Source organism: Panthera tigris, chromosome C2, assembly GCF_018350195.1.
Source record: "Panthera tigris isolate Pti1 chromosome C2, P.tigris_Pti1_mat1.1, whole genome shotgun sequence".
NCBI classification, from domain to species: domain Eukaryota; kingdom Metazoa; phylum Chordata; class Mammalia; order Carnivora; family Felidae; genus Panthera; species Panthera tigris.
Window position 1 is genome coordinate 30,201,035 of NC_056668.1, and position 24,560 is coordinate 30,225,594.

The following is a 24,560-nucleotide window of genomic DNA, read 5'->3' on the forward strand; positions in this document are numbered from 1 at the left end:
GTAAGTAAACACAATGAATCTTATAAATGGCGTGCACTTTAACTTTGATTTATTTTTAGTAAGCTTTGATTTGTCCCTGTGGCTACTTAATACCTAAAGAAGAAAAGTCAACACACTGTGCATAATTTTACTTTGCCTTCTCCAAAGAGCTGGTCAAAATAATGTCAAGCTATGGTATTACAGTAAATTTATTTATATTGAATCAAAGTGGAAATTATGCTTTTACATTAAAGCAAAGTGGCAATGATGCTGATATTTAAAATTGGAATTATTAATGAAAGATATAATCAAGTATTAAAGTCAGCCATTTATTTATTTAAAAAAACTTTTTTAAATGTTTTTATTTATTTTTGAGACAGAGAGAGACAGAACATGAGCAGGGGAGGGGCAGAGAGAGAGGGAAACACAGAATCTGAAGCAGGATCCAGGCTCTGAGCTGTCAGCACAGAGCCTGACGTGGGACTTGAACTCACAGACTGTGAGATCATGACCTGAGCTGAAGTCGGATGCTTAACCGACTGAGCCACCCAGGTGCCCCGTAAAGTCAGCTATTTTAAAATGTAAAATTTATGTCTAATGTGGCCTCAAATATAGGGCATATTCAGTATTTTATACCTGTTTGTGTTACTTATCTATATATAACGTATTATGTTATATTATATTATATTATATTATATTATATTATATTATTAGTATTGCTAAATCTAACTTTTAACAAATGGCCTTAAAAAGAATATACTCCCTAGATTATATTAACTCTTTTATTACTTCCAGTCTGAACTCAGGAATCACTACCCTAGGTGTGTAGGGTAGAATACAGGAACAATAACAACAACTCTATTTGTTTATTTTTTCTACCAACAAAACTCATCAGAGAAGAAACCTGGTTTTTATAAGGACAAAATGTTTATACATAGAAGGGTCTTGTTCAGTCTTGGGAGTCGGCAATAGTTAAAGGGTTGACCTCTGGCACTTAAAAAAAAAAAAAAAAAAAAAAAAAAAATATATATATATATATATATATATATATATATATATATTTATTTATTCATCAGATAGCCTGAATAGCATTAGTAAGTCAAGAGGTCAATGCTTTGCATCTATGTGAACATTGCCTTCATAAGTTCATACATTATTTTCCAGAATATATTAAAATACATGATAGATTTGTTTATTATTATTATTATTATTATTATTATGGTTTATAGGTAAGGATCAAATTTGTGTCCTAATTTAAACAGTACCATGAAATTTTGATATTAGCTATTCTGTGGAAAGATTTTATCTGGAATTGATCATTAATAAGATGGTAACAATTGGATGTAAAAAGTTTACTCTTCACCTTTCTGGTTGTACCAGTAGGTCTTCATAGATAAGAAAATTGAGATGCTTCAAGATGCACGAGACTTATTTATGTAGCTGGGAAGGGAGTGCAAAATAATAGCTCAACGTCTCATGTCTGTAATTAAACTTGGTAGTTATACTCATGTGCAACATGGTATCAAACTGGATTGGGAAACTTGCATATATGTGTGTTGCAATTCTCTAGAATATGTCAGCTTTACACAGGGAAGCATCTTTTAGTAAATAAAATCATAGGATTTCTTCTTCAGCTACCTAGATGAAAGCTTTTGTTCTTAAGTGTCTGAACTTTTGATTTACAGTTTGTACCAGGAAATCTGAAACACACTAATGCTTGAAATGTGTATGTCCAATAGGAAAGGCTACAAGAATTCTAAAACCCAAATTTGTTTTGTGAAGTACTTTGCGATAGGGGCATTAGAACCTTAGCTAGCAATGCTATTTTGCACAAGGTCCCAGGTAATTTCATTTTTATAATTGACTTCAAAAAGGAGCTAAATTAGATGCAGCTTAGTGAGATTTGAAATGTACACACAAAAACCTCAAAAATAAATATTCCTGACTCTTCTATTTTTATTTTGAAATATCTTATTCCTGGAATTTTTCAAACGCATTGAAATATTTCAATGTCAAATTCCATTGATTTCCCCCCCCACCACCTCCCTTTATAGGAAATGTTATCGGCATTATTCTCCCATTTTATAGATAAAATGAAGCCCGTGATGGTTAAGTGACGAAGACTTAGGCAATAAGTTAATGGAGATTTGAAGACCAGATCCTGATTAGTCTAATTTTAATTTTAGGGAATTGTGCCATATTTGGGAAAACACTCTAATTGAAATTTGGCCTACTCCACAAATAGCAATAAAGAATTTTTAATTAAAATGTTTTTTTTAATTTTATCTACTCAGCAACAAATATCTGTTTTTAATCTTCAACTAATTTTTCTTCTTAATATTAAAGTTTATCTAAATTGCCAGTCATTTTATTGTTGGGCAGCTATAAACATTTTTTTCCCCTGAACCTTAGCTTTGTTAAAATTCTTCCCTACATGCATTCATCTTGTGTTTTTATTTAATCTAAAGATTGCTCGCTTTCCTACTTGTGTCATTAATAATCAATCACACTTGTTTTAGGAGGAAAATTTTAAACCATGATTTTCTTCTTTTGTAATGTGACAGTAGCACTTTTTATTTTTAAATCAATGAGCTTTGAGAAATTCTAAAAATACTTTTTGACCTAGAGAGGAAAACAAGAAGGCTTCTAAATTGGATTGAGCTAGTGAATAAAATTCTTTCTTCTAATGCCGTGTCAACAGTTCATGCCATTTGAGGCAACACAAGATCAAATAATACCCATTTATATGCTACTCATCTCTTTCACATTAGATCATCAGTCATCTGTCTTTCCTTATGTGTTTCATAAAATGTATTAATATGGAAATTTGGGTCAAAGCATTGTGGTGTTTCAGTATTATTTGCTACCAAGGTATATATTTTTAAATAAAATGATACAACAATAGTGATAGATGAGGTACATGTTTGGCCTTCATAATTTAGAACACTTAACCTAAATGCTGAATTATGACACATCTCTTTTTCATCCAGTAAAGGAAAGAATGGAAGCCTAGCAACACTGTGTATGAGAACTATAGGTAGCTTGAAAGATTGGTGAGCACCATAAGTTGGGAAAGTAGATTTTTTTTTGTTACGTAAAACAGTCCTTGAAAGAGAATTGAAAATTGGGTTAAGGAGATGATGATTGAAGTCAGAGATGAGTCAATAAGTTGTCAAATCATTCAGAAAAGAGTATATATCAGATTTTGAACTGAAAATAGCGAGGATTGAAAGAAGGAAATAGTATGAATCATATTTAGAAATTATAAGGCATATCACTTTATGGTCAGTTTAGGGATTAAGGGGATACGAAATGATTCCCAGTGGTTGCTTCTTCGGTTTTTTGTTTGTTTTTGTTTCTGTCGAGTGACTAGGTCTATACTGCTACATCCGTAGGGGTGGCGGGTACAGGAGAGAAGAAGCAATTGAAATGGGAATAGGAGATTGAGGTGAGCTTTGGCTGTATTGTTTGACATACCAATGAGACCTCAAGGTAAACATATCTCATGTTCCATTAAAAAGGGAATTTCTAGAATTGAGAAGAGAGGTCTTTACCACATAGAAGGTAAAGTGATGAGAGGAGAAAAAGAAGTAGACATGACTGCCCAGGCAGGCTGTGGTCAGGGATGGTTAATAAGGGCTGAGGTCACTCCTGTTGCTTGGAACCCCCATATTTAATGGTGGACAAAGGAAAGAAGTACTGGATCAGGAGGTGCTGAGAGGTATCAGCGTGATGACGTATGGGGAGTGAAGGGACAAGAAAAGGAAACAATTTTAAGAAAGAAAAAGTATTTTGCAATGCAAATGTCATGTGATGGTTAAATAAAAAGTACCTGTGGGCTCTAGGAATGGAAAGTGAACATGTCAGCTGAAGAATGAATCAGCAGTGGAATTAGGGTGGCAAATGCTGCCATTCTCCCAAGAATTTAGCTGTGAGTGGATTGTGAGGGAACTAGAGCAAGGTATCTAGGTCTCTGCACTATTGCCATTTGGGGTTGGATAATTCTTTGTTGTGGGGCTGTGCTCTGCATTGCAGGATGTTTAACAGCACCTCTGGCCTTTGCCTAGGAGATGGCAATAAGACCTGCTCCCCCCCCACAACCCCCCGTCCCAGTTGTGACAACCAAAAATGTCTCTGGACTGCCAATTGTCCCTTGAGGGGTCAAAATCAGTTGAGAATTACTGATCTCTGGTATCTAGGTGATTAAGAGTATACGGATAAGTAGCAAACTTGTTACAACTTTTATTATGAAAAGATTATTGATTAAAAAATACGGAAATTTTTGGACTCTCTTTGCTTCGCCTTGATTTTCATTTTTCATTTCAAAAATCTTGGTTTCTGCTGTCAGATGAAATGTGCAATTTTATTGATAACCGTCTATCTTGGCAGGTTGTAGAGAAGTCAGCCCATTCTTTACCATACTGTAAAAACACTTTTTTGTTTTCCTTTCATACAAACTTCAGTTTTATGTAACATAATAATGCGCTTGAGGAAAAAAAAAAAAACATTCAAGAGGGCATCATTGATATGGAGTGTCCAATCACTTACCTCATGTTTGCTTTCTCCCTCTTAATTTGTAAAGAAAAAAAAATAGCAATCCAGAAAGTACTTTTCAAATCACTTGAACTCAAGAAAGGTATTCAGGTGAAAGCAACTTTTACATATTTGGGAAACAGAATTGCGGGATTCCCACCAAAGCACCTGGCACCGAAGATGTTAATACACAGTTTTCCAGTGAGCCCAAGAGAGCGGAGGCATAGCTGATGCAGATAGGATTTCAGTGTGAACACCAGTTGTCCCTGTGTTTGGAGCAGAAGGAGCACAGGGGTCCTTACCCATTTTGTGGCTGCCTGTGATATAGCCTGAGTCAGTGGTAACCCCTAGAGATAGCAGCTGTAGCCCCAGGTGGTAAATATATGACAGCAGCTTGATCTATCGACCAGGGTAAGAGGGGGTTCTGGCCTAAATGAAAATTCATGAAAAATTGATGAAGTCCCCAGATTATGTTTTCTGTTTCCTTTTCTCAGCACTATGCCACTGTAGAGAGGGGAGATTAAATGAGGTGCTGAACGCTTTAGTGGCAAGGAGGTTGTGGTTCAAAGGTCAGGGGTCACATAGAGACCGATCTCTCTCTCTCTCTCTCTCTCTCTCTCTCTCTCTATATATATATATATATATATATATATATTTGCTTTCCTTACTTCGAAAGCAAAATACAAAAACTTTTCAGATTAGCTCTGATAGACTTTTGCTTTGATAAAAATAAAATGGCAAAATATTTAAAAGGTGGCTTTTGATGCAACTACAAAAGAGAGAATAGATGCGGTTTATAATTTAATTGGGGAACTAGAAATAGATGGAATTCCATGACTGTGGGTTGATTTGTTTTTCTTTCTTTCTTTCTTTCTCTCTTTCTTCTCTTTCTTCTCTTTCTTCTCTTTCTGTTTCTGTGTATCAAGACTCATGCTGCAAGAAAGTCATTTAGACAAGGAAAAGGTCTTGCATTATTTATAGGTCACAGATTGCTAGAATAGCAAAGCTATGGAACACTCTGCAAACATAATGATCCTGTTTGCTTTAAATCCACAACTAAATTGATGTTTTATCTGTACAAGGAAGAGAGGTTACAGAAGTAGACCGACTTTAGTAATAGAGGTCACAGGTGGCATTAAAAATGAACACAAGGTAGTTTCTTGATATTTCCACGTTGATATATATGTGACTTTTTTCTTTTTCTTTCATTTTATTTTGGCTGCAAATGAATGTTAGCCAGGCAAATTACCTTTATATTTCATAAAGACACAAAATAAATTAAATTTCAAAAAATGTTGAACCATGGAGAACTTTTTTAAAAAAAATTGCTTTATTGCTTTATTTAATTCACTTACCATACAATCTACCATTAAAAGTGTACAATTCATTGTTTTTCAATACATTCACAGAGTTGCCCAACCCACATCACAATTTGATGTAGAACATTTTCATCACTCTTAAAGGAAACCCTATACCCATTAGCAGTCAATCCCCATTCCTCTCAAACCCTCCTGCTTCAGCCCTGAGCAAAGACTAATCTTTCCATCCCTGTACATTTGCCTAGTCTGGATATTTCATATAAATGGAATCATAAAGTATATGGTCTACGTGACTAACTTTTTTTCCTTATTATAATGTTTTCAAGGATTATCCTTGTTATGACATGTATCAGTACTGCGTTCCTTTATATTGCTGAATAATACTCTATAGAATGAATATACCCCATTTTATACATCTGCTCATTGGTTGATATGCATTTGGATTTTCTCCACTTTTTATATGTTATGAATAATGCTGCTATGAACATTCCTGTGCAAGTTTTTTTGCGTAGAAATTTGGTTTCATTTGGGTATTCTCTTGGGTATATATCTAAGGATAGAATTGCTGAGTCATATGGCTGGTAAATCTGTTTCACTTTTTGAGGAACTTACATGTAACTTTGAAGTTATCACACCATAACTATCCTAAAAGAAATAAATATACAAACAAACCTATCCTTTTTAATGCATAAGAGACAGTGAGTCAATCTGGAGCTGATATTCGTACATTTGGACCATAAAGAATGTAGGTGCAACTGATTTCTTCATGATTTTTCTATTTGTATTTGTACAAATTTTAAGAAAGAATTCAGAATTTTTTTTTGTAGGGTAGGGAATATTAATAGCTGAAAAATGTTCATAGCCCAAAGTATTTGAGCCATGTTATGGGTTGAATTGTGTTCCCCCCAAATTTATATGCTGAAGCTCTAACCCCTAGTATCTCAGACTGTGAGTTTATTTGAAGGTAGAACCATTAGAATGGTTAGAATGCAGCCACTACATTAGGTCCTAATTCAATCAGACTGGTATCCTTATAAGAGAAAAATTGGACATGTAGAGAGACACCAGGGAGACAAATGCAGAAAGGAAATACCTTGTGAGGACACAGCAAAAAGGGGGAGGCCAGGGAGGGAGACCTCAGAAGAAACGGAACCCTACAACACCTCAATCTCAGATTCTGAGCCTCCAGAACTGTGAGAAAATAAATTTATGTTGTTTAAACCACCCAATCTTATGGCAGCTATAGCAAATTAATACAGGCCATTAATCTTAATACAAGAATAATCCCTTCTAACAGATAGTATTAAGAAGAAAGTAATGTTGAGAATCAAATATTGTTTGCATTCTATAGATTTTGTTCTGCCCCACAGTGCTGGTCTGAGGTTGGTTTAAAAGAAATCTGTAAACTCAGTAGAATGTATTATAAGCCATGAATGTGTAGGCATCAATCAATCTAAAATATCTTTACCTGGGGGCTCCTGGATGGCTCAATCTATAGAGCCTATGACTCTGCATCTTGGGTTGTAAGTTTGAGCCCCACATTGGGTGTTGAGATTATTTAAAAAAAAATTCAACTGGAAACAAAAGACAAAGTAGCAAACATTTTGGTATCAGAAAACAGATGTTTGTGGAAGCGTGTTTATGTGCACATACATACATCTGTGTTATTTTGGGCTGTTCTGTGTGTGTACCTTTTAATTTTGTGAAACTCCATCAAATTCTTTCAAATACATGTTGTTTCCTTAAGCTTTGCAAGTGAAGGTGTGAAATTGCTGCTGCTGGGGGACATGTTTGAATTTATGGTCTATTTAAATAGGTATGCTATATTTTGATATCAGGTTTCTGTTGATTGAATTGACTGCATGCAACCCCTCTTTGGTACAAGTCTCAAGTTGCTAGTCACTCAAATTAACATGAGTTAACCCTGACTCCAGGGAAAGCACATAAATGAAGTGAAATCTTGATGTCCTTTGCCTTTCTCAAAAGATTGTTTCTGAAAACAGTATTGTCCTGAGGTCTGCAAATATGTGAATACTATCCATGGAGTGACAATCAAAACTGTTGATAATGATGCCAAGATGGGTCAATACAAAACATGCTCTGGTTAGTGCTGGTTTTCAACCCCAGCAACACTGTTCAGATGTGGTTAAAAAAAAAAAAGTCAAGGTTTTGGAGGATTTCCCACCTATAAGCCTTCAATTTATTAGCTTTTGATTGGTGTGTAAATAAAAGTTGATACGGTTGACATTATACCTAGAAAACGTAATTTGGGGCTGCAACTTAAAAGCTTTTCTCTCAAGATTTGTGTTTCAGCAGAATCCGGGTCTCCAGTTTTCTTCTTTAGGTTGAATTCGTTTCTGATACGTCTAATACACGTTTCCATTCGCATGCAGCCCCCACAATGTTTCTATCTTTTCATGAAGGAGATTTTACTTCTTTCATGCATGAGTGGGTGTATATGGTGAGCTCATTATAAGAGTATAGAAGTGAAAACAGTACGTGAAATTTTATTCAGCTCTGCAATTTCCTCTTGTGGCAGTTGGTGGCTTCACTGCCAAAGGGTGAGGTTCTATTGTAAAATTGATAAAGTGTTTTACTCTGTATCATTGGAATTGGTTTTTCTCTTTAAGCTATTTTCAAAAGCAAAAACAACACTCCCAACCACCATTTAAGAAAACTTAGGAGATATTTATACATTTTTGGCAATTGGATAGATGTTTTACAAGAAATAATTTGGGTTCCTGCTTGGGGTGATTTCTATTATCTCTCTAAAGTTCCCTAGCACTACCTTCCTGGGGCTGCTCAGACAGCAATAGATGAATGTTTCTGGGCCTTGGGTAGAAATGAAGCTAGGATTGTAAGGGAGACAGGTGTTTTGATGACGTGACAGACAGACTGATACATAGGCCCAGACCCTGGTGAATCCCAACAGGTTTTCTTGGTATGTTTATTTTGTTTCTGCAGAAAATCTACCATCTGTAATCATGTATTCACTGATTAATCTAAACCTGTTGCACAACTGATCCTCAAAAGGCCAACAAACAAGGTTGTCACCCTGGATTACAGGCTCCAAAAGTCTGGCTGTTTGTCTTTGGCTCAGTGGGTAGCATAGCAAGTAAAGGTTGGGAATTCAGCCTTTGTTAACACGTAAGCAGCGAAGGAGCTCTTTTTGTTTTTGTTTTTGTTTTTGTTTTTTTAATTATCTATACCTTTCCCCCTGAAAATCAGGCCATTTCCTAGTTATACAAGTATTTATAAAAGCAATCATTATGTTTTTTAATGTGGTTATCTAACATCTAAATCTGTACCAACATTTTTATAACAAACTTTACAGTTTCTAAATGGAAATATAATGTAACTATTTTGTTTTCATAACAGAAGTCATATTTAATATAAACCATTTTATATATATTAACTGGCCTCATTTTCCTCTTCCTTGTTTTCTCTGCTTATTCACATTGAGTGAGCACATTCAGTATTTTTCCTTAAGTCCTTAAAACATCTTTATTTGGTTTCTAGTTGTTAGGAACTGAAAGTGGTTTAAGAGATCCAGGTGTCAGTGGTCCTTGTGTTACTAGTGAGAGGGTTGGGCAGCCTCATCACGTGACCCTCCACTGTGGTGTAGGGTAAGGGCCTTCTGACAGAGCATGCCATTGGAGGTCAAAGTGGCACCAAATGCTTCTGGATCAATATGAATGCAAGTGGCCTTCGGAAACCGGAGAGAAGTATAAAAGCAAAGGCCTAAGGTTGTGCTTGGCCAGTGTGGGAGAAAATGAGCATATGTTGATTTGGAAAATGGATGTAGGGGAGTAGAGGGAGATAATTTAAATAAGGAAATAGAGATTGGTAATGAGTCAACATCCTAAGGAGCTTACTACATTTTCCTTGAAGATCTAAGGCAGTCCTTTGGTGTTTTTTTTTTGTTTTTGTTTTTTTTTTAATTTTTTTTCAACGTTTTTATTTATTTTTGGGACAGAGAGAGACAGAGCATGAACGGGGGAGGGGCAGAGAGAGAGAGGGAGACACAGAATCGGAAACAGGCTCCAGGCTCTGAGCCATCAGCCCAGAGCCTGACGCGGGGCTCGAACTCACGGACCGCGAGATCGTGACCTGGCTGAAGTCGGACGCTTAACCGACTGCGCCACCCAGGCGCCCCAGTCCTTTGGTGTTTTTGATTAAGGAGCGTTACTTGGAAGTGTGGTATTAAGGAGATTTGTTAAACACAATGTGTGTTGGATGGGAGCATGGGGGTTCATGGGTGGGGAGATCTACCGCAAGTTAAGGTACAGTAGGATGAGGGTTGAGTTACGCTGATGAAATAAGTCGATATCAGAAAAAGGAGAGATGGCATTCCAAAAGAGAATTGATAAGCATTTAAGTCATGAAGATGGGTTCTTGGGATGATATAAATTCTGTTTGCTATACTTTTGTACAGTACTAACTGCTAAGTATACAGCTAGGTATTGAGGATACAAATATTTAGAACAAGTGTTGTTTAACATATAAAGTTAATGTATAAAGTTTCATTGTCATAAGATGAAAAAGACCTGGAGATCCGTTACACAACAATGTGAATATACTTATCATTACTGAACTGTGCACTTAAAAATGGTTAAGATAGTATACTTTATATTACGTATTTTTTTAAAACTTCAGTTGAAAACCACCACCACAACAACACAACAGAGTAAGACATGACTCATAAAGTCAAAGTGTGTTAACATATTGATACAACATGTGGTGTGTCCTCTGGCTGACATTCTGAGGGGATTCAAAGGAAGAAGGGGTTGATTCTGCTAAGAGAACTGCAGAAGTGGAATGATTTCTCTGGGTAGAAAATGAATAATACTAATTGCTACTGCTTACTAAATGGCAGGCTTCTTTTTTAATGTCTTATGATTTATAAGTTCTCAAAATAACCCTGTTATTTGGTCTCTATTTTATTTGAAGCCCAAAGAATTAACTCATAATTTTTTACACAGCAATAAGAGTCAGGATTTGAACTCAGGCAGCCTTCCTCTAGAGTCTTCTTTGTTCACCACTAAGGTAGGAGTCCTCCTTGATTCTTTTAAACAAAATTATTCAATGTGTAGAGGAAATCATTAGCCTTTGTTTTAGTTATTTTACTCAGAAATGGTGATCTGCTTTTATAGATACAATGCTGACACCAGACTAGGTGAAGTCTAAAGCTTTGTTTTGGTGTTAAAATTCTGTGATTCATGGGATATTAAAGAAAAGAAACAACAGAAAGGGTAATCTTTTCTTTCTTTTTATTTAGTTATATATTGACATTTGAGAGCTCATTAGTTTATTCAAGTAATTTGATTTTCTCTGTACAGTTCCTAGTTGTCAAATATCAGTATCAGGAAGATCCATCACTTTCAGTTGTTATTGACATGTTTGCAGGCCAAAGCAGCTTGAAGATTAAGAATCCAATTTATAAGATGAGCCATCTATCATTTAATATCTAAAGATAACTTGACTAAGTTTTATAGAAAACGGAGCATGATAATAATAATGATACCTTTATAATATTCCTAGAGTTCTTGAGAATTATAAACATACTGACATGCATTTTCTCATAGACATTTGCTGACTTTGATAATTTCTAAGTCCAGTATGTAGTATCATTAACATGGGTCAATTTGACTTTCAAATAACTGCTTTTAATTTTAAAATAAATTGGAAGAGGAAAGATAGTGTTTTCTAGTAAGTGATATTGGAGCAATTGGATGTCCATAGGCAAAACAAAAACAAAAACAAAAACAAAAACAAAAAACCAAACCAAAACAAAAAACACCCAAAAAACCCTCAACTTAAACCACACACATTATACAAAAATGAATTAAAAATTGATCATAGATTTAAATACAAAATATAAAATTATAACACTTTTAGAAGGTAGGATAAACCCTTTGGTGCCTAGGGCTTGGTGAAGAGTTCTTAGACATGATGCCATAATGCAAACTGTAAAACTAGATGTGACTTCATTAAAATGAGAAACATTTATTCTATGAAAGATCCTGTTTGTTTTAAAAAATTTTTTAACGTTTATTTATTTTTGAGACAGAGAGAGATAGAGCATGAACGGGGGAGGGTCAGAGAAAGGGAGACACAGAATCTGAAACAGGCTCCAGGGTCTGAGCTGTCAGCACAGAGCCCGACGCGGGGCTCAAACTCACGGACTGTGAGATCATGACCTGAGTTGAAGTCGGATGCTTTACCGACTGAGCCACCCAGGCACCCCGAAAGATCCTGTTAAGAGAATAAAGAGATAAGTAATATTCTAGGGGAACATATTTGTAAACAACATATATCTTAACGTATATCTGATAAAAGACTCATATCTATAATGTGTAAATATCTCTTAAACTCAACATGTTTTTCTTTTTCGTTTGTTTTTGTTTTTGTTCATTGCATGTTTTTATTTAAATTCCAGTTAGTTAACATATAGCGTAATATTAGTTTCAGGTGCAGAATTCAGTGATTCACCACTTACATGTAACACCCCATGTTCATCACAAGTGCCCTCCTTAATACCCATCACCCATTTAACCTGTCCCTCCGCCCACCTCCCCTCTGGTAACCATCAGTTTGTTCTCTATAGTTAAGAGTCTGTTTCTTGGTTTGCCTCTCTCTCCCCCCCAGCCAATGTTCATCTGTATCATTTTTTAAACCCCACATATGCATGAAATCGTATGATGCTTGTCTTTCTCTGATATTAAAACTCAACATTCACTGAAACAATCCAATTAGAAAATGAGAATAAGACAGGAAGAGATGTTTCACCAAAAAGGATCTACGGATGGCAAACAAGCACATGAAGAGATGTTATACATCACTAGTCTTAGGGGAATGCGCATTAAGAATGGGATGAGATATCACTGTATACCTTTAGCTCAAATAAAAACCTAAATAACTAAATAATAAAATAAAATAAAAATAAAATTGTGACATTACCACATTCTGGTGGGAAGGCAGAGAAACTGGACCACTCATACATTATTGAGGCAAATGTAAAATTGTACAGCCGCTATGGAAAATTAAGTTGGCAGTTTCTTTGGACACTAACCATACACTTACTATACAGTTGCACTCCTGGGCACTTACCTAAGAGACATGAAAACTTGTATCTTCACAAAACACCATATACAATTGTTAATGGCAATTTTATTTATAATGGAAACAACTCAAATGTCCCTCAATAGGTGAATGATTAAACAAAGCATCCATACCATGGAATACGACTCAGCAATAAAAAGGAATGAATTATTGATATAATGAGTGGGGTGGATCTCAAGGGCATTATGCTGAGTGGAAAAGGCCATTTTAAAAGGTCGCATGCTGTATGATTTCATTTATATAACCTTTTCAAAATGACAAAATTATAGTGATAGAAAGTAGATTAGGGGTTGCCAGGACTTAGGGATGATGGGCAATAGAGGCATGGGTGTGACCATAAGGGAGAACAAGTAATGATCTTTGTAGTGATGAAATAGTTGTGTATCTTGATTTTGATGGTGGTTACACAAATGTGTACATGTTGTAAAATGATATAGAACCATGTATACACGCACACACACACACACACACACACACACACACACACACTGTACCAATGTCAAGTGCCTAGTTTTGGTATTGTAGTAGAATAATTATATAAGATGTAACCATTGGGGGGGGAACTGCGTGAAGGTACAAGGATCTCTGTACTATCTTTACAACTTCCTATGAATTTGTAAAGAACTCAAAATTAGAAATTAAAATAAACAAGCTGTCCAACTCTTTTAAGTAGAAAATAAAATATACATAAGAGATATCTTATTAGGAACTGAATAATTTATTTTGTAACTCTTAAATATTTAAATGTTTTGCTCAAATACTGATGAATTCATATTTTTGTTAATTGTTCACGATCTGCTTAAAACTACTTAATCAGACTTACAAATTCATAGTTTGAAATTCGTAAATTCAACATGTGGTACATACTACATACAGTTCTGTGAAATTTTCTATTTTTGATTTTGCTCCATCATGATTTTTGAATTTAATGATAGGCATTTCTTAAGGGGAAGGAGAGGTTAATGTAAAAGGGGTGTGGTTGTTCATGGGAGTAAAGAGTCCCTAATGCATGATAATGAATGGGGGTCCATTATTTGGCAGCTGAAAGTCTCTTACTCTAAATTGCATTAATAGTTGAGATTAAGAAATGTAATCCAGTTTGATTCTTTACTGCTGAGAAAATGTGTGAAATATTGTCAGTAGCTCTGAGTGTCAGTTTAAATTCACCATTAAACCTGGCATACCTCTAGAAGAGAAAGATCTAGGATTTAAGACTGTCACAAGTCGGGAAAGTGGAAGGAACTGGGGTTATTCAGCCAGGAGCAATGAGGACATTGGTAGGTCTGTAGTTCTCACCAAGCACATCAAAAACTGTCAAGACAAAGAGAACATACTTGTTCTGTTGACCTTTGAGGAATGAAAAGGACCAGTAGATGGAAGCTGCAGGTTTTGCCTTACATGTGGGGCAATGATCATCATGTACCTGTTCCTTCTCGGGATCTTAAGGAATTATAGGCAAACCTTAACCAATGTGATGATGTGGTCAGAAGAGAATTTTAAAAATTATGTACAACTACATATTTTAGTAGGGGTTTGCTTCATGTTTTTCCTCAAAGGAAAAACCAGCCTCCACAATAATGAAACAAAGTAACAAAACAGTGCTGGTAAACTGTTCAGTTGCAAAATAATCCTCATCACTTTCCTAGTCACAAGGAATTTCATAAGTAGAAATAATTTCCTTAAATTTAGTATTATCATGTTTCATGAAAAGTCCTTGGAAAAATCCCATTTGTGCATACATCTTACACATCTTATTTTGAAATCCTTTGAGATTATAAGCAATTAAATTAATTGCATTTTGTAGCCCAACCCCTCATTTATAACATATAATTCCCCAGGAACCACATGTCCAGATTCAAGAGCAGCTTGATAGAAAGCCTGATTTATTTTTGTTTTCTTCCTGGGTCTGCTTTGAATATTCTTAAAAGAAGGGGGGAAATGCTGTGTTTAATATTCATATAGGATTTTCTTTTTAAAGGCAGCTTCTCTCAAAAGCCTGTTGTTAAACAGGACTACCTAGAAAGGGGTCAACTTGCAAAACCCTTCCTAAGTACTTGTTTGGTTCTTTAGGATTGATGGATAAGCTGATAGGATCTAATCTTCAAATGTGTGTATCATTAATAGAGATGTAAGAATCTCAATTTACTTTGTCTTTTTCTTTTCTGTCACATCATAAGGAACAGCTTTACTAATGAAGTACCCAATGGTAATAACCCATTATATGCTAGAATCTCTCTTTATATCAGATGACATGCAAATGAACTGTTCTATTTCTGTGGAGAAAGAGAGACAAGGAGTGGTCTAGTTAATCATACTTGAGGGCTGCCATAGTTGTCTTCTGGGAAATATTATCATTATTCATTCTTATTTAAGGGTCCTTATCCTGTGCATAAGAAAATCTCCCATTCATTCCATTTGGGTTTGATGTTAATTACAGGGGCATTAATGGAAGCTTTCTCATAAGAAATGAATGTAGGATTAAATCAGAAAAAAAAGCAACCTTCGGGTGAATCAGGTCATCATAATATCATGCATTTAGAAGCTGGCAGGTTGGAGGAACTTTAGAGATCATCAGTCTTCTTGTTCAAAAGTAGAAACTGAGGTCCTGAGAAGTGAACTAACTTAATCAGAGCTCCCAGCTGATGAGAGGCAGGCTTGAAATGACAAATAAGGGAGTCAGTTTCATGAGACAGCAAGGTAGAGAGAAGATAATTCTGGGAATTTCTTTTCCCAGAAAGCACCAGATTCTGGCCTTTTTCTACTCTTAACTAAGTCCATGATTTTGGGGAAACCTTTTAATCTCTCTGGGTCTGTTTTCTTGAATTTAAGGTAAGGAGGTTGGACTGGATCATTTGTCCTCCAGAAAAGGGAAATTGAACTGAGCTAGTATAAAGGGTCAACGTGTTTATTGGAAAAAAGGTATTTCTAACATATCATTTACATTTGCTTCCAGAAAACTGAGAACAGCCAACTTTGGATGTCAAGTAAATTTAGCAGCAGTCTTTTTAACTGGCCTTTCCTCCAACTTTCTTCTTAGCCCTGATAAGACTTTTTTTTTTTTTTTTTTTTTTTTTTTACCATTTCTTCATGTGAATTCTGGTTGACAACGAGTAATTGATAATATTACTGGTAAAATGAGGTTTTTCCTTAATCTTACATGTCTTTTAAGGAATTAACTGATTATGTATCCACATCTATGCAATCCCTATTCACCTTGTCACCATGTAATTAAGTCATTTTTCTTTTTCATTCAGGCATTAGGGTCTAAGGTAAGTGGTGTTTTTTGAAAAATTATGTACATTCTTGACCAGTATTTCTGGTTTCTTTAAGTTTAATGAAAACAAACAAATATAAATTTCTGGCATATAAATTGGATTTTTTTTTTGTTTATCTAGAAAGGAAATGAAACAAATTATTTTTTTTACTTATATATTTGACTTATACTTAGTGTATACAGTATTTTATTAGGTAAAATGCCTGTTTGCTATTTACTAAAATATTTTCACCTCTATTTTATAATTATATACATAAGGAGGCGTATATTAGAGCAATATTACATTTCCCTTCTCTTCGGACCAATATTATCTAAATTACTATAAAGCCTTTTCTACTGTGAATATCTGTTTGCTTGTTTTACTTTTCTTTATTTTGTATTTTACTTTCATATGTTTTTCTTATTATGTACTATATTCTTATTTTAGAAAGGCTGGGAACTATAGAAAAGTAATAAAATAAAAAATTACCGCCAGAAATAAACATTATTTCCACTGTTTTTATTTGTGAACACTATCACTTTAATAATAGTCTATGAAATGGATTAAATTTTGTGTAATGCTTCAGTAAAATAAAAGTTAGAAATACCACACGTATAAATGAATAGCTCTATAATTTGGTCAAACTGGATAAGATGTAACATAATTTCAGTTTTTATTTCTTCAAAGTATTAGGAATTTGGATGTCACGTAATAATGACTTGCACATGTACTCAGGAAATAGAAACAATATATGTTGCAAACATGTTTAGTAAGTCCTTCCACAGTGTAACATTGTGGTTTCTTGAATGTTTTCATGTAAGGGTCTTACTGCCAACTATTTTATAACATCTCTGTAAAATAAATTAAAAACATTATTTTTTTCTGCCACAAAGAAGTTTTTCAGCTTTCTAATTGTGGTGATAGCTTTGTGAATACTAGCCTTTTCTCTACCTTTTTATACCAACTAACATATATGGTAGTCCGAACTTGACAAGGTAAGAAATCACAGTAATTGTTAATTCATGGACTAACTAACTAGGCTTTGATGGCCCCTTTAGCAATGTTTATCTATTTTTTTCTTGAGAGTTTATAGGTGATTTATTCTTCATTTCTCCTTTTAAATTTTATTGATTTCTTTTCTTTTGAAAACATTTTAAAGCTTTGATTTTAATTCTAGCTAGTTAACATACAGTGCTATATTAGTTTCCAGTGTACAATATGGTGATTCAACAATTCTTCATTTCTTCAAACTAACTTAACAAGTACGTATATGTGGCTCTAGAAATCAAATTTCATATAGTTTTCTTTTTATAGGTGATGTCAATTCTAAGAAAAATCAGTTCATTTCATCCAACTGGTTTTCCTTTACCTATCCAGAGTCCTCAGTTGGAGTGACCTTTGGAGTGACTGGTGTCTTGAGTGATGTAGTTAATGAGATCTAGCGACATCATGACCCTGACCCCTTCATGGCCCTGGCTCCTCTCATCCATCTTCTTAACCCCACAGGCTGAGTCAGTGTGTAGAATCAGGATTAAACAAGTGTGAATAAACAAGTTCAAGAGTTTTCTGTCATGACTGCCAGCTCATGGCAGTGGCAAAGTAAGACATAGAGAACTTAATACTGTGAGCTCTCTTTGGGCACCTCCATGAATCCTGCTGGAGAAATCCTACTGTTTGTGGTCAGTGCAGTGCATCTAATCTCCGTTTGCTCCATTCCTGGACAGTGATGGCAGTTGGTCTTTAATAATCACATAGCTGTTGGCACATTCATTGAAAGGATGGCTGATCTATCACTTACCCAATGTCACACGTTAGGAAAGCTTTTATCTCATTAACTATGATTAATGTTTGTATGTAATGGGCTTGTCATGTAACTGTTCATATTCAGCAGTTTTGAATCCCTTAGCTTACTTGAATGGTGAAGGGTATTTCTCTTTCCAGAGGAGAGCTTTATCTTAAGGACTTAGTGAGCTCATTATCCAATCGCTATTGCCACATGGCAAAAAACAATAGTGATACAGCTCTTCCTTGACTCATTCCCCATTATTCCCCAATGGTGTTCAGTCATTGAACTTGGTATGCCTTTATATAACTGCAGTCTAACTGAAATATATGAACAGTTTAGTTTATGTAGAAAAGAAAGAAAAGCCTTAGAACTTTAAGGAAGGATTTGTCTGTTCTTTTTTAGCCTGAAAGTTGCTTTCCCAATATGATTTCCTAAGTCTGTTTTCCTAAGGTGGTATGAAAGGGGTAGAGATAAAGAATGCAGTTACTTTCTTGCCTGTGGCTGTGGTTCTTGCTTTATCTGTTCTACATTTGACAAGTCCTTCCCCTTCGCCCAGGGCACCATTTGATAAGTTGACCAGTCAGTGATTAAACATATTTATTTAGTTCAATGGGTCAGAGCTATTGCGACAGATAGAAAATTACTGATGGATTATCAATTTCAGCACCTCTGACATCTGGCCTCAGTGCAGTCCATCATCTGAGGACTCATAACACATTCATTTCGACAATAACATGCTCAGCTACCTGTGTGATCACAGAGCTGGATATTGGAAATATTTTGCTCAGAATGAATAAGACAGAAGTCACAGGAATTAGAAGAGTTTTGCCCTGACACTTGAAAACTCAAAAGCACCTAGTAGCTTACATTGTTTATGGCCGGAATGAGAACTGACTTGTACTTTAAACATGCTGTGCTGATTTTGCTCATGTTTTTATCATTCTTTTAACAAGCATATTTTGGAATTGATGAAACAGGTATTTGGAAATACTTTCGAAACTGTATTACATATAAAAAGATTACCTGTGTCAAAATACTCTATTTACAATTTTTAATGAATTAAAATAGCAGTCTTAAGTTTTTGGTCTACTGAAGTTACAGGATTAGCAAAACAAAATAACTCAAATACATACTATTCAAATTCTTTCAAAAAGTATTTATAAATACCTTTCTTCTATTTATTGTTACTTTGAGGGGTTCTTTTATCCCAAATGGATTCTAATAATAAGAAGAATCGTATGGCAAATGCTAATCCAATATGGAGATATACTCTACTCCTCTATTTCATTAAAACTTATTCCAACACAATTCATATTCCAATTTCAAACTTTCACATAAAATGTAAGAGTGATCTTGTGATTAGGTTTTTTAAACAAATATGATTCAGTTAGTCTGCTTTAATGTGTGCTCAGATCTTGAAATCTGGCCACACTTCTTGAGAAATTAATAGGTCACAACAGATAATAAGCTTAACTTCTATTTTGGCTCTCATTTGTAAATATTTCATGTGACTATTCCTGTATCTTTATATTCTGTGTACCTAATGGCCTACTTTATGACAATCCTACATTTAATATTTATGTGTGCTGTCATAAAAATATTTGTGAAGCTAAAAATGATTCTGAGTCTTTAAAAAGCTTACTTTCACACATTTTCTTGATTTTTCATGCTGATAAGAACTTAGAAATGTTATCTTTTTATTTTATTTTTTTAAGTAGTTTTATTTATTTATTTTGAGAGAGTGTGTGTGAGCATGGGAGAGACAGAGAGAGAGAGAGAGGGAGGGAGAGAGAGAGAGAATCCCTGCACTATCAGCACAGGGCCCGATGGCAGAATTTGAACTCCTAAACCATGAGATCATGATATGACCCAAATCAAGAGTAGGATGCTTACCTGAGCTACCCAGACACCCCTAGAAATATATATTATCTTTGTTCACAAAATAAAGATTGAGCTCATTGACATTACAGTTTGTGTTATTCACTAATACAAACTTCTTGTCATAAAACTGACAGGCCCTGTGGAATGTCCAGCTTTTTTCCAATATGCGATAACTTGACAATGTTACAGGCGATATGGTCATTTTTTTCATTGCTAAAGACTTCCTGCTTTGTCTTAAAATTATGTGAGGTTTATTTTATAATTCTGTGGAAACCTTCAGCAGTTGAGTATGGCATTTAATCAACCCATCTCTCCTTGGGAGAGACCTTTAAGTTGGCAGGAAAATTTTTGGATGAATGCAAGTTTTAGGATCCTCTCTTGAATCTAGATGTGTGAGTCAGAAAAACTGTCATGAATGTTCAGATAAGACACAATTAAAAAATCAAGGAGGTCAGATTAGAATACTTGAATTTGATTTGGAGAATTGATTTGAGCAATCACAGGGAAGCCACTGTAACATTTTCCTTAAAGGCCGACCCCTCTGAATGTTAGTACATTCCACATCCATCATTGCTTTAACTTCTTAAGTATGATGGACAACACTTAATACTTCTTCAAATATATTACCCTGCACTTTCAAACTTGGGGGAGGGGCCACTCTCTGCTCCATATTTTGATTAATTGTTAAACATCTAAATTTGTCTTTTCCTTTTATTTTACACCCTACTTGTCTCTGAAATAACATAAAAATTTTCATTTGCAATTTTTTTTTAATTTTTTTTTTAACGTTTTATTTATTTTTGAGACAGAGAGAGACAGAGCATGAATGGGGGAGGGGCAGAGAGAGAGGGAGACACAGAATCGGAAGCAGGCTCCAGGCTCTGAGCCATCAGCCCAGAGCCCGATGCGGGGCTCGAACTCACGGACCGCGAGATCGTGACCTGAGCTCAAGTTGGCCCCTTAACCGACTGAGCCACCCAGGGGCCCCTCATTTGCAATTTCTAACATATAAACTGTATGTAAGTTGCCAGGAGTAGGTCAACAGATATTTCCATAAAAATCAAACAAACAACATGGAAAAGTGACATGCGTTATTTTGGAATAAAGATCATGTGGATCAGTCCATCATATGAAACTTGTGATGCCATAAAAGTGCATCAACTTAGATTAAAATATTCAATAATATGAGTTGCTTGTGTTGAAGTTTCTTTGGGTAAAAGAATGTTGCTAGGTTAGATTGCCAGGTGCTTTCACACAGAAATGAATATTATCATCTGTAACCTCACGGGGAGACTAAGAAATTCAACAAAATAGCGGAAATGCCTTATGATGTATATAAAGCTCCAGCAATGTGAAGTATGTTATTTTAATGTTCTGTGAGTTCGTTGACACAGACTGTAAGGAAGAGAATACACAGCCATCCATTCTTAGAGACTTCTGTGCTGACAGTCCAAGACTTATGGTTTTACAGAATTCATATTGACATGTAATGATTTTTCATGCAAGGACATTAACATTGGCCAATTTCATGTACTAAAATGTAATGTAAGAAGACGCTCAGAGCCACAGTTTTTAAATGCTGCCTTCTATATTGCCCTTGTGAGCATTTGAATCAGTAATTTGTAATTTGGAATGATTTTTATCATGGACTGTTTTCTTTTCATCAACCCTATTAAACATCAATGATATTTTTTCACTTCTTTTATATTATTGGATTAGTGCTTTGCATCATCAACGACCTTGATTTTCTGCATTTAAATTCCATTTTTAAAGCATTGTGAGGAACAGTTTGATAAGTGGATGAAAGAATGATTATTTTAACTTGTCACCTGCATTGGCATTTATTCCAGTGTGTCCAGCAAATGCATTGTGCGGGATAACTTTGGGAAGATGTGAAAAGAAACTAAGTCAGTGATACTGGCATAGAAATCTAACAGTTTTACTTGGATGACCCGAAAGGATTTAGGCACTAGGGGAATTTGGCAAATTATGAAGCTTCTACGATGTGAGCTGAAAGGATTCAAAGTAAATCATATTGTACCTCTGACCTGGATTGATCCATATTATAATTGCCTCTCAAAAAACTGATGATATGCTAATATTAAGTTGATAGGAAAATTTTAAATGTGATGTAACTACACAAAATTTAGAAGGAAAGTTTCCCTTTATTCTATGAATTTAACTTTAGCGTGGCACAATTATGATTTCCAGCAATTACAAAGATAGAATTCAATAGCATAGCTAGAATTACAGTGATAGCAATTGGCTTTAAAAAAAAAAAAACAACTTTGTTAGCTAAGTATATTGCTCTCTTCTGTATTCAGAATATTATACATCTCAGCTAAGTCTGAATACAGCCTTTAGGAAAAACGAAACAAAACAAAACAAAAAACTAACAACAACAAAAACTAAGAGAAAACAATTGAGCAATTATTACACTGAGTTGAAAGGACAATTTAAAGCTGGAAATTGATTGTACCTGTAGCCAGCCTTGTTTCACACACTCCTTACACTTAGGAACCCCAAAGAATGCCTTATTAATCTGTGTTTGGGTAAATGAATAGGTTTCAGCATTATTTAGTAGATGTTTAGTGTTACTACGTCAATGTGAATGTATGCTATTAATGATAATGTTTTTTAATTCTTGACTTTTACTGAGATCCATTTCACTGTCTATCCATTGTAAGTCCTTGACCTGTTGAAACTGAGTAAGGAATGAGACATTCTGTTTTAAATATTTTCCAGTTAACTTAGTTAAGCCAGATCTCTTTGTTTTGTTCAAGCCATAATGCTCTGTTGGAAATCATTCTTAGAAATTTTATCCTATATTATATTAGTTGGAATCTCTTAGGTGATTCTCATCATGATAATAATTCTAAGTATTGGTTCTCTTTATATTTATGAAATCCTGAATATCCATGCTCTGTTATTTCACAGTGAGACATTCAGCTTTTCCTTTACATAAGTTGAACACTGATTATATTCTGGAAACTTCATATAACATTTCATCTTCACTTCAAGCCACTGATGTTTAGGATATTATTTTCTTTTTTCCTTTATCAAGAAATTAAATGGCAGATTGGGCAAATATTCTGCCCAAAGCCATACAGCTAGTAAGAGGAGACTTTTGGCACATTTCCCACGTGTCAGTTCAATGATCTGGATAGCTTTCCACTTAAAATAATATCTAGAGTATTAGATATTAGGGAGAATTCTTAAGATTGATCTCTTTGTGAGTATGAAGTGCAATAAACAATTCTGAGTCTGTGAGTTCAGGGTCTTGGTTTATCGAAGTATAACTCTTGTTCTATGTAGATGAAGCAGCTTATTGTTCAAAACACAAGTGAATGTGTATGTGTGGGAGGGGGGTGTTGGGAGAGAGCGCAAAATAAGGGTATTCAACAATCTGTTTCCAGCAATACAAATGTGGACTGTTTACTTTGTGATCACAAACATAAGAACTTTTGTTTGTTTTTAATTTTTGACTATTTCCCCTTGACCTAAGCCTCCAGATATATATTTGGTGGTCATCCATACAGATGTGTACAGAGTAAGCATTGCCTAGGTGGAGAGTTGAGGTTATAACTTAGTTCTTGCCATATCTTTCCTTTTGTGTGAACTGAAATGGGTAACATGGAAATTCTTCATTCGTTTTCATACTCAAAGAAGATGTAGAAATCCACAAAGTTAGCTAATTTAAACTCAGATTATTGCTACACTGGTACTAAACTCATAGAGAATGGCCACTCAAAAAGCTGAAGTCCAGTCAAATATCTTTCTTACAGTGATGACAACATAAAAAATGAAGCTATGATGCTTTACTCAAAGCTTACTTCTCAGATCTATTCCACATGTGGTGTTGCGGTAATATTGCAAGCAGTGAAGTATTAAAACAGTTTTGTCTTGTATTCTTTCATTCTGACAGGCCAATGACATAATGTCGACAAGCCATGTCTGATAGATTTGAAATTAAAAGTGAATGCCCTGCCTTTTTTCCCTAGCTCTTGCCTAATGGCCTTTGAGCCAATATGCTATTTCACTGCTTCCGATGTACGGTCTTCCAGAGTAAGTCTGGGAACAGCTTGGGAGGGTATTTTCTCAGGCTGCAAAGGATGGTTTGATCAAAACCATATTACTTTGTTATTAAAGGAGAAGAATGGAGAGGAATCAGCAGTAAAAACAAAGTCAGTTCAGAATCTGAACTCCAGAAAGCAGTTTGCTGATAAAGATATTAGCCCTATATATACAATTTAATGCTTTTACAATAAAGTTAACCAGTTGGTTTTCATGAACATACATGGAACAACATCATTTAGAAAAGTAAAGGTAGAAGTTGAAAATGCTCTGCAAAGTGACTTTTAGCTTAGTTCTACACTATATTATATAGTTCTAATATATAGTGAGATATTTTTTAGATTATTGCTTTTGCAAAGACATGCAAGAACTTAGAGAACTCAAAAAAATAATTGAGGATGATTATTAGTAAACTTTGGAAGTATTTTATTCAATTATTTATTTAATCAGGGACGTACTTAACTACAGTTTATTATGAATCTAGCTTGCTTTTCTCTTGAATTAAGGTGTGGTCCTTGCTTTTTGACTGCTTATATACTAATTGGAAAAATTAAACATACACATACGGAACTGTTGACCATTATAGACAGTGGGCAAGAAGGTGAGAAATAT

The 24,560-nt window shown here is 34.9% G+C and overlaps 1 protein-coding gene across 1 annotated transcript in view; it reads left to right on the forward strand.

The window, feature by feature from the left end:
• The window catches only part of ROBO2 (roundabout guidance receptor 2), a 600,254-nt gene that overhangs the window by 65,861 nt on the left and 509,833 nt on the right, over positions 1-24,560 (forward strand). The gene's annotated exons all lie outside the window — the stretch shown is intronic.